Genomic DNA, 12,444 nt, shown 5'->3' on the forward strand with positions numbered 1-12,444 from the left:
TTATTTTCATAATTTGTGATGTTCTTTTTTGCTAAAATATTACGTTTTGTTTTTCTTTGCATGTATTTTTTTCATTTCATAAAATTTTGACGATCAAATAACGGCCGAATTGCCGCGTAATGATTTTCCGGAAGTCGGTAGGAGAGAGCGAGGGGTGAAACGAAGAAAAGTTCTCGCGGAAGTTGTCCTCGGTGGTTGCCTTATATTCTTAGCTTGCTGTGCACTTTCGAAACGAGTTTTGGGAAAACAATTGGATAAAGAAATCAGGGCTCCGAAAACGTGGTACGCGAGCGGGTTTCGTGTCTAAAGAACTAACTCCTAAAGAACGACGGTTTCGCTTACTTTCACAGTTCTCGAGTGTTCTCCCCCGGTCAGGTTTGCATACGAGACATTTTCAGCATTCCGGATTTATTCAAATTCACTACAGAGCGAGTCCCAATTGAAGTTTACAACCCTTTAAAACAAATCAACGGGTGCTACATTAAAATAAAATTTAACGAGACTCACTCGGAACCATTTAACTCCCCGTCGATCCGAGAGGGAGGCTTGTGATGGTTCATTACCGTGGAAACCCCGATGCTCCAAATGGTCAAAACTAAGTCCCTGGCCAACCATCGTCCGATAATAATTATGCATGTTGTGAGCACGTGCATTTGAGGATTGTGAATTACATTCGAAGCACGCTCGTTTTGTTTGTGGAAGCTCGTCTTTGTGTCCTTCGACGGACATGACAGGCTTCGCATAGAGGGCATTCAAATGTATAATCAATCATTACTTATCTGGAATTGAAATCGGGCGATACAAAGGAACCATCTGATTCATCGAAACTCCAAAATTATTTATCTCAATTTCACATTTATTATACCACACTTTCATACATATAAATTATTATGTAATCTTAGACTACATCATTTTGATTTTGAGTGATGTTCTTATAATTGTTTGAACAAATTTATGAAGAGTCTTTTTTAAATTAAATTAGCCATTATTAACTACATATATGTATGTCACTCAAAAAAATATGGAACGCTGTATGCTTGGGATAACGAGGAGTAATAGAAAACGGAATACGTGGGTTGGAAGTGTGTTATAACAAAGGCGGTTGATGTAATGATGAGAGTAAAGAAACTAAAATGGCAATGGGTGGGTCTCTTAGCTAGAAAAACGGATGATGGACGAAATAAGTGCTCAAATGGTCCCCGAGAGAATGTAAAAGGATGCAAGGAAGGCCACAGGGGAGATGGGTGGATGAAATCAGAAAAATGTTTGGGGTGAGATGGATGAGAGTTGTTCAATACGAGTACAGAGAAGAATGGGGTGTTGAAGAGGCCTTTATCCATTAGTTGATGGCGAATGGTTGTGAATAATGATATGTATGTATATGTACTATGTATGTACAATCCATATATATATATATATATATATATATATATATATATATATATATATATATATATATATATATATATATATATATATATATATATATATATATATATATATATATATATATATATATATATATCATCATCATCATCATTTACAGCCACTCGCCATCCACTGCTGGATGAAGGCCTCTCCAACACGCTTCCACCCGTCTCTGTTTTGCGCAACACTCATCCATCTCACCCCGCACATTTTCCTAATTTCGTTCACCCATCTTCCTTGCGGTCTTCCTTTTACCCTTTTGCATTCTCTCGGGTACCATTCAAGCAATTCTTTTGTCCACCTTTCGTCCATCCTCCTAGCTACGTGACCCGCCCATTGCCATTTCAATCTCTTCACTCTATCCACTATGTCCACTACTCTTGTCATACTTCTCACCCACGTGTTCCGCTTTCTGTCTTTTCTCGTTATGCCAAGCATACAGCGCTCCATACTTCTTTGAGTGCATTGGATTTTATGTAGCATCTTGGTGTTCAGTGTCCAAGTTTCACATCCATACGTCATCACTGGCAAAACGCATTGATCAAAGATCTTTTTCTTCAGGCAGAGTGGCATTTTTGATTTAAAAACAGCCTTCATCCGTCCAAATGCACTCCATCCTAATTTCATACGTCTCTTTATCTCTTCAACTTTATTACCAGACATGTCAATTATTTGACCTAAATATAAATAATTATTTACTACTTCTACTGGTTTATCATCTATTTACTACTTCTACTGGTTTATCATCTATAATCAGGCATGCAATACCTATTGAACATTAGTTTGGTCTTATCTACGTTAATTTTTAATCCTACTTTTCTACTTTCCCTGTCCAGCTGTGTTAGTCTGTTAAGTAGGTCAGCTGAATCACGAGCTATTAAAACTATATCGTCTGCGAACCGAAGGTGACTCAAGAAGCGACCGTTGATGCTTACTCCGGCATTGTCCCATTCCAAGTTCCTGAAAACTCCCTCAAGCACCGCATTGAATAGCTTGGGCGAGATTGTATCTCCTTGTCTTACTCCTTTTCTTATGCTAAATCTATCTGTACCTGAAAAAATTTTAACCGAAGCTGTGGCATTCTTATATATTGCAGCTAACAGCCCCACATAGGGTTCCGGTACTCCCTGTGTTTTTAGAGCGTTAAGTACTGCATTGTGGCTCACTGTATCGAAGGCTTTCTCATAATCGACGAAACCTAGGCACAATGGCCGTTGATATTCGTTGGCGCGTTCGATTAGTTCGCCAACTACTTGGAGGTGGTCCATTGTACTGAAATTTGCCCTAAATCCTGCCTGTTCTATAGGTTGGTTCTCGTCGAGGATATTCTTCAGCCTTTCTGTAATAACCTTCGTGAAGATCTTGTAGACCGCTGAAAGTAAACTAATGGGTCGGTAGTTCTTGATATCGCTTTTATCACCTTTTTTGTGTATTAAGATGATAGTTGCGTTATTCCATCCTTCTGGTATAGCTTGGTTCTGGATGCATTTGCTGAAAAGCCTAGCTAAGATATTATTTAGGGGGGAGCCGCCACATTTTAGTAAGTCAATGGGAATATTATCTTCCCCTGGGGTTTTACCGTTCTTTGCAGTTTTTAGCGCGGCCTCTACTTCGCTAGGCAATACTGCAGGAACCCTTTGGCCGTTTGTCGATTCCAGAGCGGGGGATTGGCCGTTGTCGTTCTCGTATAGTTTTGCATAGAACGTGTAAACTCTGTCTATGATTTCTTCTCTATTCCTAATTATTACTCCGCTCTCTGATCTGATTGCGATCAATTGGTTTTTGCCTAAGAAAAGATCCTGTTTGCACTTTTTCAGGCTACGGTTATTCTTAATGGTACTTTCTATTAACTTGCTGTTAAAATCCCTGACATCCCTGACTATTCTCTTTTTAATTTCCTTATTTACTAGATTGTATTCTTGCTTATTATTATCCCTATCTAAACTCCTTTTATGCTTAATTAGGTTTTTTGTTTCCGCTGAAATTTTGCTTAATTTAATCTGTTTCCTGAATCCACCTAATTTCTTACCTGTTGAGGTTAGAACCGAACTAATTACAGTGTTCAATTCCTCGATGTCTGCTTCTGGGTTTAATTTCTCGTATCTATTTATATATATATATATATATATATATATATATATATATATATATATATATATATATATATATATATATATATATATATATATATATATATATATATATTGCCGGCCGGCCTTTCGAACGTGGTTGACGTGCGTCGTTCTGTCTATACTATTAGTATGTCGCGCTTCGAAGCGATATATAAATTGTGTGGTGCGATTACCGATGACCTGTCTGGGAAAACTAATATCCTCTCAAACTCGAAAAAGCCTGATTTGATGGAGGCCACCTCTCAAATAGCCATGTTGGCGCGAGCTGAAGAGGAATCCTCGCGGGCGCCTGACTCTCCCAATCTGTTGTCCAACCTCAAGCATGCAGTGGACCAGCTCATCAAGGATTCCCGAGAACTAAAGCTGTTCATTGCTGATTCTCTCAGTTCTCTGGCTGCTCAAATTGAGGCTGGAAAGATTGCAACAATACCACCATCTGTCTCTGCACTCTTTCCGCCCCCTCCTACACCTGCTTTGCCTCGTGCATCCAATGAGCGCAATACTTCGTCAACCAATAGGCGGCCAAGACGTAGTAAACAACGTTATCAGCTGTCAAACATTGCTTCGTCGACCCGTTCGGACTCAGCCATTGTTTCTGCTGTCGCCTCTGCTTCCGTCTCTACTGCAGCTATCACTGACAATACAGTTGGTTCTTTGGCGCAGTTACGACCCTCGCAGCCCTTGCTCTTTACCACGCTCGGAACCTGTGTCTGATACTGCTTCAGTGCCATCCACTCACGATGTGGACCAGCCTTCTACTGATCCTTTGGCAGCATCACAACCCTTGCGGCCCTCGCTACCTCGTTCTACTACCCCTCGGAATCGGCAAGACCCTAATTATGACTCGGTTCCTGTGTCTGCTACAAATACTAATTTTTCGGCTTCAACTCCTAGAAATAGACCGTTTATGCGTGGTTCAGGAGCACCACATGCCAATCTTCAAGTAACGAAAATAGAAAGCATCTACATATTTTCCACCTTACGAACGATTGTACTGTTGAGGCTGTTAAAGAATATGTGTCAAATAAACTGGGACATAATAACGTTATAGTAGATCAATTAAGAAAGACTTCTTTCAGTACTTCATTCAAAATTACTGTGGATATGGATAATTTTAAAAAAATTAATGTGTCCGAATTTTGGCCGGAGGGAACCGGTATAAGGGAGTGGTTTTTTCGGAGAAGTGAAAAGATGCCCACGTCCTCTTCCGAGAAAGTCGAAAATGATCGGCAATAATATAAGCATTTTCTATCAAAATGTACGAGGCCTTAAGTCTAAACTGGATGAATTAGGTTCTAACTCGGCTATACAATGTACTGATATCCTGGTACTAACGGAAACTTGGCTTGACGACTCTGTGCATGATGCGGAATTGCTAGATGGAACTTACTCAATCTTCCGCAAGGACAGACCTACGAGAGGTGGAGGAGTTTTAATAGCGGTGAAACGCAACAAGTATGTTACAATAGAGAGACTTGATCGTTTAGAGAAAGGAAGTGAATGTGTATGGCTTAAGTTGAAACTGTATTGTATTCCATTATTATTATATATATGTGTAGTTTACTTTCCGCCTAGATCAACGCCTGAATCTTATAGGGATTTTTTTAATTTGATTGTCTCAAATGTTTTATATTTATCCAAGGGGCGTGTAATGTTGATTGGGGATTTTAATTTAATCTCCTCGAACTGTTCGAGTGAGGATCTTAATTTTGTTTTATCTTTGTTAGATTTGAGTCAAATCAATTTTATTAAAAACAATTATAATGGTTCTCTTTTAGATTTAATCTTCACTAATATTGATAGTGTTAATATATCTGTATCAAGAGCGTCTAATCCTTTAGTTGCAGAGGATATTTATCATCCAGCACTTAATGTTGATATTATTTTTAATTTAGCTAAAGTTAATATTAATAATATGTTGTGTTCTGATGGAAAAATGATACCTGGATGGAAATTTGAATATGGAGATAAGCTGGTTAAATTAGGAACTAGTCTGGCCAATTGTAATTGGAATGAGTTGTATAAGTGTTGTGATGTAAATATAGCTGTTTCCACCTTCTATAATATTGTATATAATGAATGTAATGGACAGCGTGTTATATTATAACCAAGTGTCAAAGTGACAGCTGAATAAGGCTGTTTAATTTACATATTAATATGTATAATATGACTACATACATATGTTTCGATCATCTCATATGACTTATACATAAAGTAATGCTATTTTTTATTTATACAATTTGATCAATATTTTAACAGTCGGAATTTTATACCTTGTGAAGAATTAGTATAATATTATAAATATTTAATTTCATTACACATGTCCCAGGACATAGCTCCAGACCACACTGACCAGACCAAGTGTATGAAAATGTGAGCGACTAAGAAATCACCGGGTGTGACACTATCTAACTGCATACATTTCTCCGGGATCTGGAGGTGCATTTGTCTGTCTATGTATTTTGGGGATTTTTTGAACACCGTTGGTCCTATCGAACTGATCGGTTACTGAAATTCTTATCGAAATTTACGTAATTTTTTTTTTAATTTTTAAGTTGACTGGAAATGGTACCTCCCCTTATAGGTGTCCTCTTTTTTTTAAGTTTTTGAATTCGATTATCTCCCAAACTAGTAACTGAATCGGACTGAATTTTTGAATTTGACATGTAATAGAAATAATAATCTTTATAACATTATATTTTTATCTGAACCGGAAATAGTACTTTTACTCTAGAGAATCGAGGTTTTTTATGTTTTTCTCAGAAACCGTTTGGTTTATTCAACAAAAATTTCATATCTAGAAGTTTAAGCTTAATATCAAGTTATTTATAAAATTTGGTAAGTATCCATCAACCGGAAGTGGCAGTTTGTTTGATTTTTCTTCCACTATTTTTTTCGACCCCTTAATCACGTGTGCTCGTCACAAAAAAATTCATGTATAATTCTTGTACCAATTTGATGAAAATTAAAAAAAAATTATTAAATTTCATAAACTGGAAGTGGGATATTTTCCTCTTAGAAAGGTCAAAAATGTTGTGCCCACTACTTTGTCCACACCCCGAAAGTATTAATCTGAAAATTTATATTTGTATTCTTTATTTACTAACTTACATAGAGCTGATAACGTTTTGGTCAGAATTTGGGAACCGGAAGTAGTATTTTTTTTTAAAACAATATTTCATTATTTTATTTTGACCTTTTAAATTATTTTTATTTTCTTTAAATTTAATGTGTATAATACCGATAGTGATTTTAAGTATTTAATTTAATGTGTATAATCTGTCTGTACGGTTCAATATGGAATTTTGTTTTGTAACCTTCTTATATTCCTCAAATACATAGATAAAGTCATGGGTTGGTCACACCCGAATTTTTTTATAAATGAAGCCCGGGAGTTAAATCTTCAATATTTATAAACAGTATTAAATAAAATGGTTTTATTCCCATTTTTTGAAAAAATTGGCGAGGATTTGTACGTGACGGTGAATAATATCGTTACCGCTTAGCATACTTTTATTGCATTCCCTATAATATAAAACCATAAACATAAGTGCAGTTATTTATAAAAGTTGATTATTGAATAAAACACACTCCAATCGAATGTACAAACACTACATAGGTACTTAATACGACCTACGCCCATATGCGACATAACGCGATAATGCATTTCTGTTGCGCTAATGCATTTTATGCTTGGCGAACAACAGCGAAACGATTTCATTTCGAAATATAAATAACTGCCTTTTGTTGCCGCAAAAGCGCACATACAATAAATAAATGATGTATCGACGTGCGGCCACAAAACCCGAACCGATAAAACCGTAAGCGCGTGAAATACACGGCATTACAAAACCAGACATTGACAAAAATTGTAAATTGTCCGATCGGTAATTATATTATCCGTTATATGGATTGTATTGCGTTACGCGAGCCCGCGGTCCGAATTTAACTGCCGATATATTTAGGATTTTGGCAATTCAATTTGCAAAGTAAATACTGCTAAGTCGATTCTATGCATACCTGTTGGATGAATGGTCGCAGTATCCGAACTGAATTTCACTGTAATGAATGGGGACTGCTTCTAAAGGATCTCTAGCGAAAAACGAGATTAGATTCGTAGTAATTGAAACCGAAGAAATCTTTAAAACGATCACATTCAATCTTGTACCACTATTCCAATGCAAAATACAAGTTTTATAATTTGACAAAAATACATTCTGCCTACAAATATGTACGTATGTACGTACTTACATTCGAAAGAAATAAACGTTTTTAATTATATTTTAAATTATAGCTGTTAGCACTTATACGCTTAGTAAATCTAAGATAACATTTTTTATGAAGAATAAAATATATGTATTATTGACCTCTATATTTTATCGTTTCTTTTACCTTATTTTTACAATTATGGTTTAAAAAAAGTGTTTTTCGAATAGTTAACATAAAAATATTCGTTTTGATTAAAAAGGAATGTGTGAGGTTTACAACTTAAGATAAATTTATGCACATAGTATGTATATGTATGTATGATACATACAACGTCGATACAAAAATGAGAGATATTATTTAATTTCGTACTTTTACATGGATCTTTTATATATACTACATATATGTAATTAATAAATAATAAGAAAGTTCATATGTTAAAGTCCTGCACCAAAAATTGTACAACCACAAAACCTCTACACTGTTTAACTGTATAAACACAATTCATTTTATAGAAATTAATTACGGTTGTACTGTTAAATACTAAGATTAGTATTTAACAGTACAACCTTATTAGTCATAAGGGATGATTTCATGCAAAATTAACATCATGATTAATCCGTACTGTTAAATTTTTCTTTCTTTACCAACATGTAAAAAAACAACAAGAAACAACTAAAAAAAATCTATCCTGTGACAATAAGAAAACAACAACTACATACATATGTACTCTTTTATATAAAATTTTATTTTTTAAACGTTTTGTTTAAAAGCTTATTCCAAAATGAGTACATAGGAATATGAAATTTCAAACAGCAGCAACAGTATACATAAATACTGTTTACAATGTATGCATTTTCTTAGTTTACTAAGAGATGTTTATGTACCTTTCTTCAAAGCCATTCTCAGGATGATTAATTAATTAATTGTTAATTTCGTGTTCTTTCGCTTCCCGAAATAAAGCGATTTATGTAATAAAAAGTAAATGTTTGTAATTAATTGTCTAGGAAGGCGCATTGGGGTCTTCCTGTAGTAGTGTTTTTGGAACTGAAAATTGGACTTTCACATATAACGGCCGGTTTCAAATATAACGGCTCATGTATATGTAGATTTTGACATTTAAAAAATATGTACATTATTAGAAGGTATTCGCATTTTTTACTTGCTTTTTTATAATTATTGGGCAAGCACGTCGAAAAAGGTGAATATTTTATTTTCGGAATTGTAAAACAAGAAAAAAAGGTCTAGAATTATTGTTTTCCAGGACCCGGGCTCACTCTCGACGATCCTGAATCTGTAAGTATTGCAAAAAAATATCAACAAACAACTCAAATTCTTCGACTTTTTTAGGCAGTTCATAAATTCATCCAATTCATAAATCCATTCACCGCACTATGTATGTATGTATTACGCAGCATTACCAAAATTTTATTTTCGCACCGAGTGAAATATTTTGATTTAAAATTAAATGGAAAAATAATGAAGACACATTACACAACGTTGCGAGATTGTAAATCAATTTTCGACCGTGCGGCGGCCAGGATTTCGCACTTTCAACCCCCGGCTTCGTCTTGTTTATGCGAAAACTTTTTTTTTACATGTTAACGTTGTTAAAACGCGTCTCGGCGGGACGTCGACCCACATTGTCGAAACACCCCCGAGACCCATTCTGGTTGGGGTCCCTCGTGAGGGTGCTTTCCGTCGCGCGGTTACTTCACAGTTATGTCCCAGCTCGCGGTTTCCTCTCGCCCCACTTAAATGCACTTGCACCGGAAGCTGCGCCAAAATTTGCTTGCGGTTTCGTGCTACACGAGAGCGACTACAGCCTGTCTATAAGTATACTATTAGACAGGTTACTCGAGGGACCAACTGTGTTCAGCATCGTTTATGTGTCGTGAATTTCTCGACGATCACCTCCCCCCCCATAAACAACCATCTATGTATGTATTTTGGAATTATTATTCAACATTTTTCTGTATGCGCAAAAATTCTATCATTATTTTTACAAATCAATTCTTAGTTCTGTTATTAAGATTTATTATTCAATCTATTGAAATCCACCTTCTTCTTCATCTGTCTCGTTTACTCAGTGCTGACCATTGTGGTATTTTCTATCATCTGGGATTTCTATCACCTTCAGCATTACATCCACCTCCAGCATTGTATTACATCTAACATGTCCCTTTCCCTCATTTTTAGCGTCCATATCTTGACTCCACAGTAAAATGTGGATCATCAAAGATCGCACGGAAATTTTCTTTGTCCGACTGATTATCCGCGTTTTCGCCATTTATATTCTTCTTCGGATTTCTAATCGCGTCTTCCTAGGCTTGCTATAAAGAAAATTGTGTAGGTAAATAAAATTGTTGACTTTCTCATAGTCTTTTAAAGCATTATATTTACTTTATGAAAGACTCGAATCTGTCAACGATGAGGATTTTTCTTTTGAGTGACGACTATTAAAACTATTAACGACTACGTTATGTATTTAAAAACGACACATTTTATTTTACTTTTATAATGTGTTCCCTTGCGTATTGTATTTGGTATATGTATGTAGATGTATATCTGCATCAAAATTTGTACTAAAAAAACTTGCAACCCTTTGTAGTTTTATAGTCGAGACATTACTTTTAAACTTTTTATGCTTACTCAACATTCTTAAACAGAAAACTTCAAACTTTGCTATTTCTTTTTCTAATGAAGCAAAGTGAAAGCCACTCTGACATAAACGTACATATAAATGAGCGAATTATTTCTCTCTCTCTTTCTCTCAGCACTATCTTTGGCTTTGCATATTTGAACTACTATTTATTTATTTTAATTTTCAATGTCGCTCTTTTAACTAAGAATAAATAATTGTATACGAAACATCATCAACACTTTGAATTGCAGATTAAAATATTATGCAAATGCCGAATGGAAAGAAGAAATAGCGGATGTCATTTTTCCCGACTTTCCCCGGCCGGCCATTAAAACGGTAGCCTTTTGCGGGCTGGTGCATCCCATTAACACGGAAAAAGCATTTCGAGTTACGCGGCGAGGGCTTTATTAATATTTTCATTTTATAAATATTAAATATGAATGGCCGTTCATTTGATTAAGCGCCCACTCACCCGGCAGAAATTCAAAACTGTCCACGGTTAATGCGCGCACATTACTATCGCCATTAATTACTTTATTAAAATCAACGGTGAATGTTCTTCGCAAGCTACACATGTCGATTATTTAAAAACCAAATATTTAGCCCATATTACGACCAAAAAAGTTCTCCAAGAATTCTACCCTATTCGAAAATTTAACCTTTTTCTCAAAAAAATTTGCTCTTCGAAAACCACAATATGTATATCCTGCCACGCCAACATATCCTGTTTAAAAATATTTTAACTTTGAACTGTAAATATGTATGTATACATATGTATATAGCATCGCCCGTGGAATCGAGTTGAAACTTTTTTATAATCTGATTTTTTACACTTACAAGTAATATTATTTTATTTTATTTCACACATCTACATAACAAGTAAATCCAATGTGCCTTTCTGGCCAAAAATATTGTAAATTAGAAACAAATATTATTAGCATTATTCAAAGAAGATATGTACATATCAATTAACATCTACAGAGATATCTATGGTTAAATTTGTATATTTGCAGCATTTTATACAATTCAGCTAAATTCATGATTGCTGAAAACTTGGGTTTTTAATAAAATTGGTAAAGTAGCCAATTTATTGGAACCGTTTCAATGAAAATCAGAAAAATTGGCAAACTATGATAGGAAACCATCGACCTGTAGTCACAAATCCAAGGGGTAGCCAGCAGAATCCAATGGGACTAGAACCCGTGACCACTTTGTTCAAAGCATTATATGCTAACCTCTGGTATATACTGCTGGTACTTATATAAAATATAATATGTAGTTTGTTTACATATGGAATATCTACATATAAATATATAACATACCTATAAATATAAAAGTGGAAAATTTGTTTACTAACTGAACTGATTATTATGAATAAAGGGCAGCTGTCAAGTTTTAATTGCCTACAAATAATGGTTCACTATTCACGATTCTCCATTCAATGTTCAAATTTCAAGCTCAAGTTCAAGATCAAGTGTTTTCGAATGTACTAGTGATTATTAAAAGTTAAAATACGATATTCAGTGCTAAAATGAATCGGCTAATCCCATATTTGAAGAAATGTAGGAGAAACTTGTTAAAATAATAAGATCGTACGAATTTACAATGAACTGAGAACGCCTTTTCTTGTCTCGAAGCCAAGACCGCGTGCCTTGCCGTTCAACTCTCGTACTGAGGGTACGATTTACATATGTAGGCAGCGGCACCAATCGAGTTTGATAATTACATATTAACCGGCAGCGTGGTCTAGTGGTGAGTATTGAATTAGTTCATGCTTGATGTCACGGGTTCGATTCCCACTAAGATTCTCGTTGTTGGCCAGACCTTGGTTTGTCAAGGTCGATCGTTTCTTATCAGAATTTGCCAATTTTTCTGATTTCCTTTGAAACGATTCCTGTAAAATTGGCTTTTCTTTCACAATTTCTGTTCCAAACTTTGAGTTATTGTTATATCTCAGGTTTCACCATATTTCTCACCATAGATGTCTCTGTGGTTGTTTATCGAATGTAAAAATTCGTATTGTTACATGAAAAA

The sequence above is a fragment of the Arctopsyche grandis genome, chromosome 5 (assembly GCF_051622035.1).
Source record: "Arctopsyche grandis isolate Sample6627 chromosome 5, ASM5162203v2, whole genome shotgun sequence".
Classification (NCBI taxonomy): Eukaryota; Metazoa; Arthropoda; class Insecta; order Trichoptera; family Hydropsychidae; genus Arctopsyche; species Arctopsyche grandis.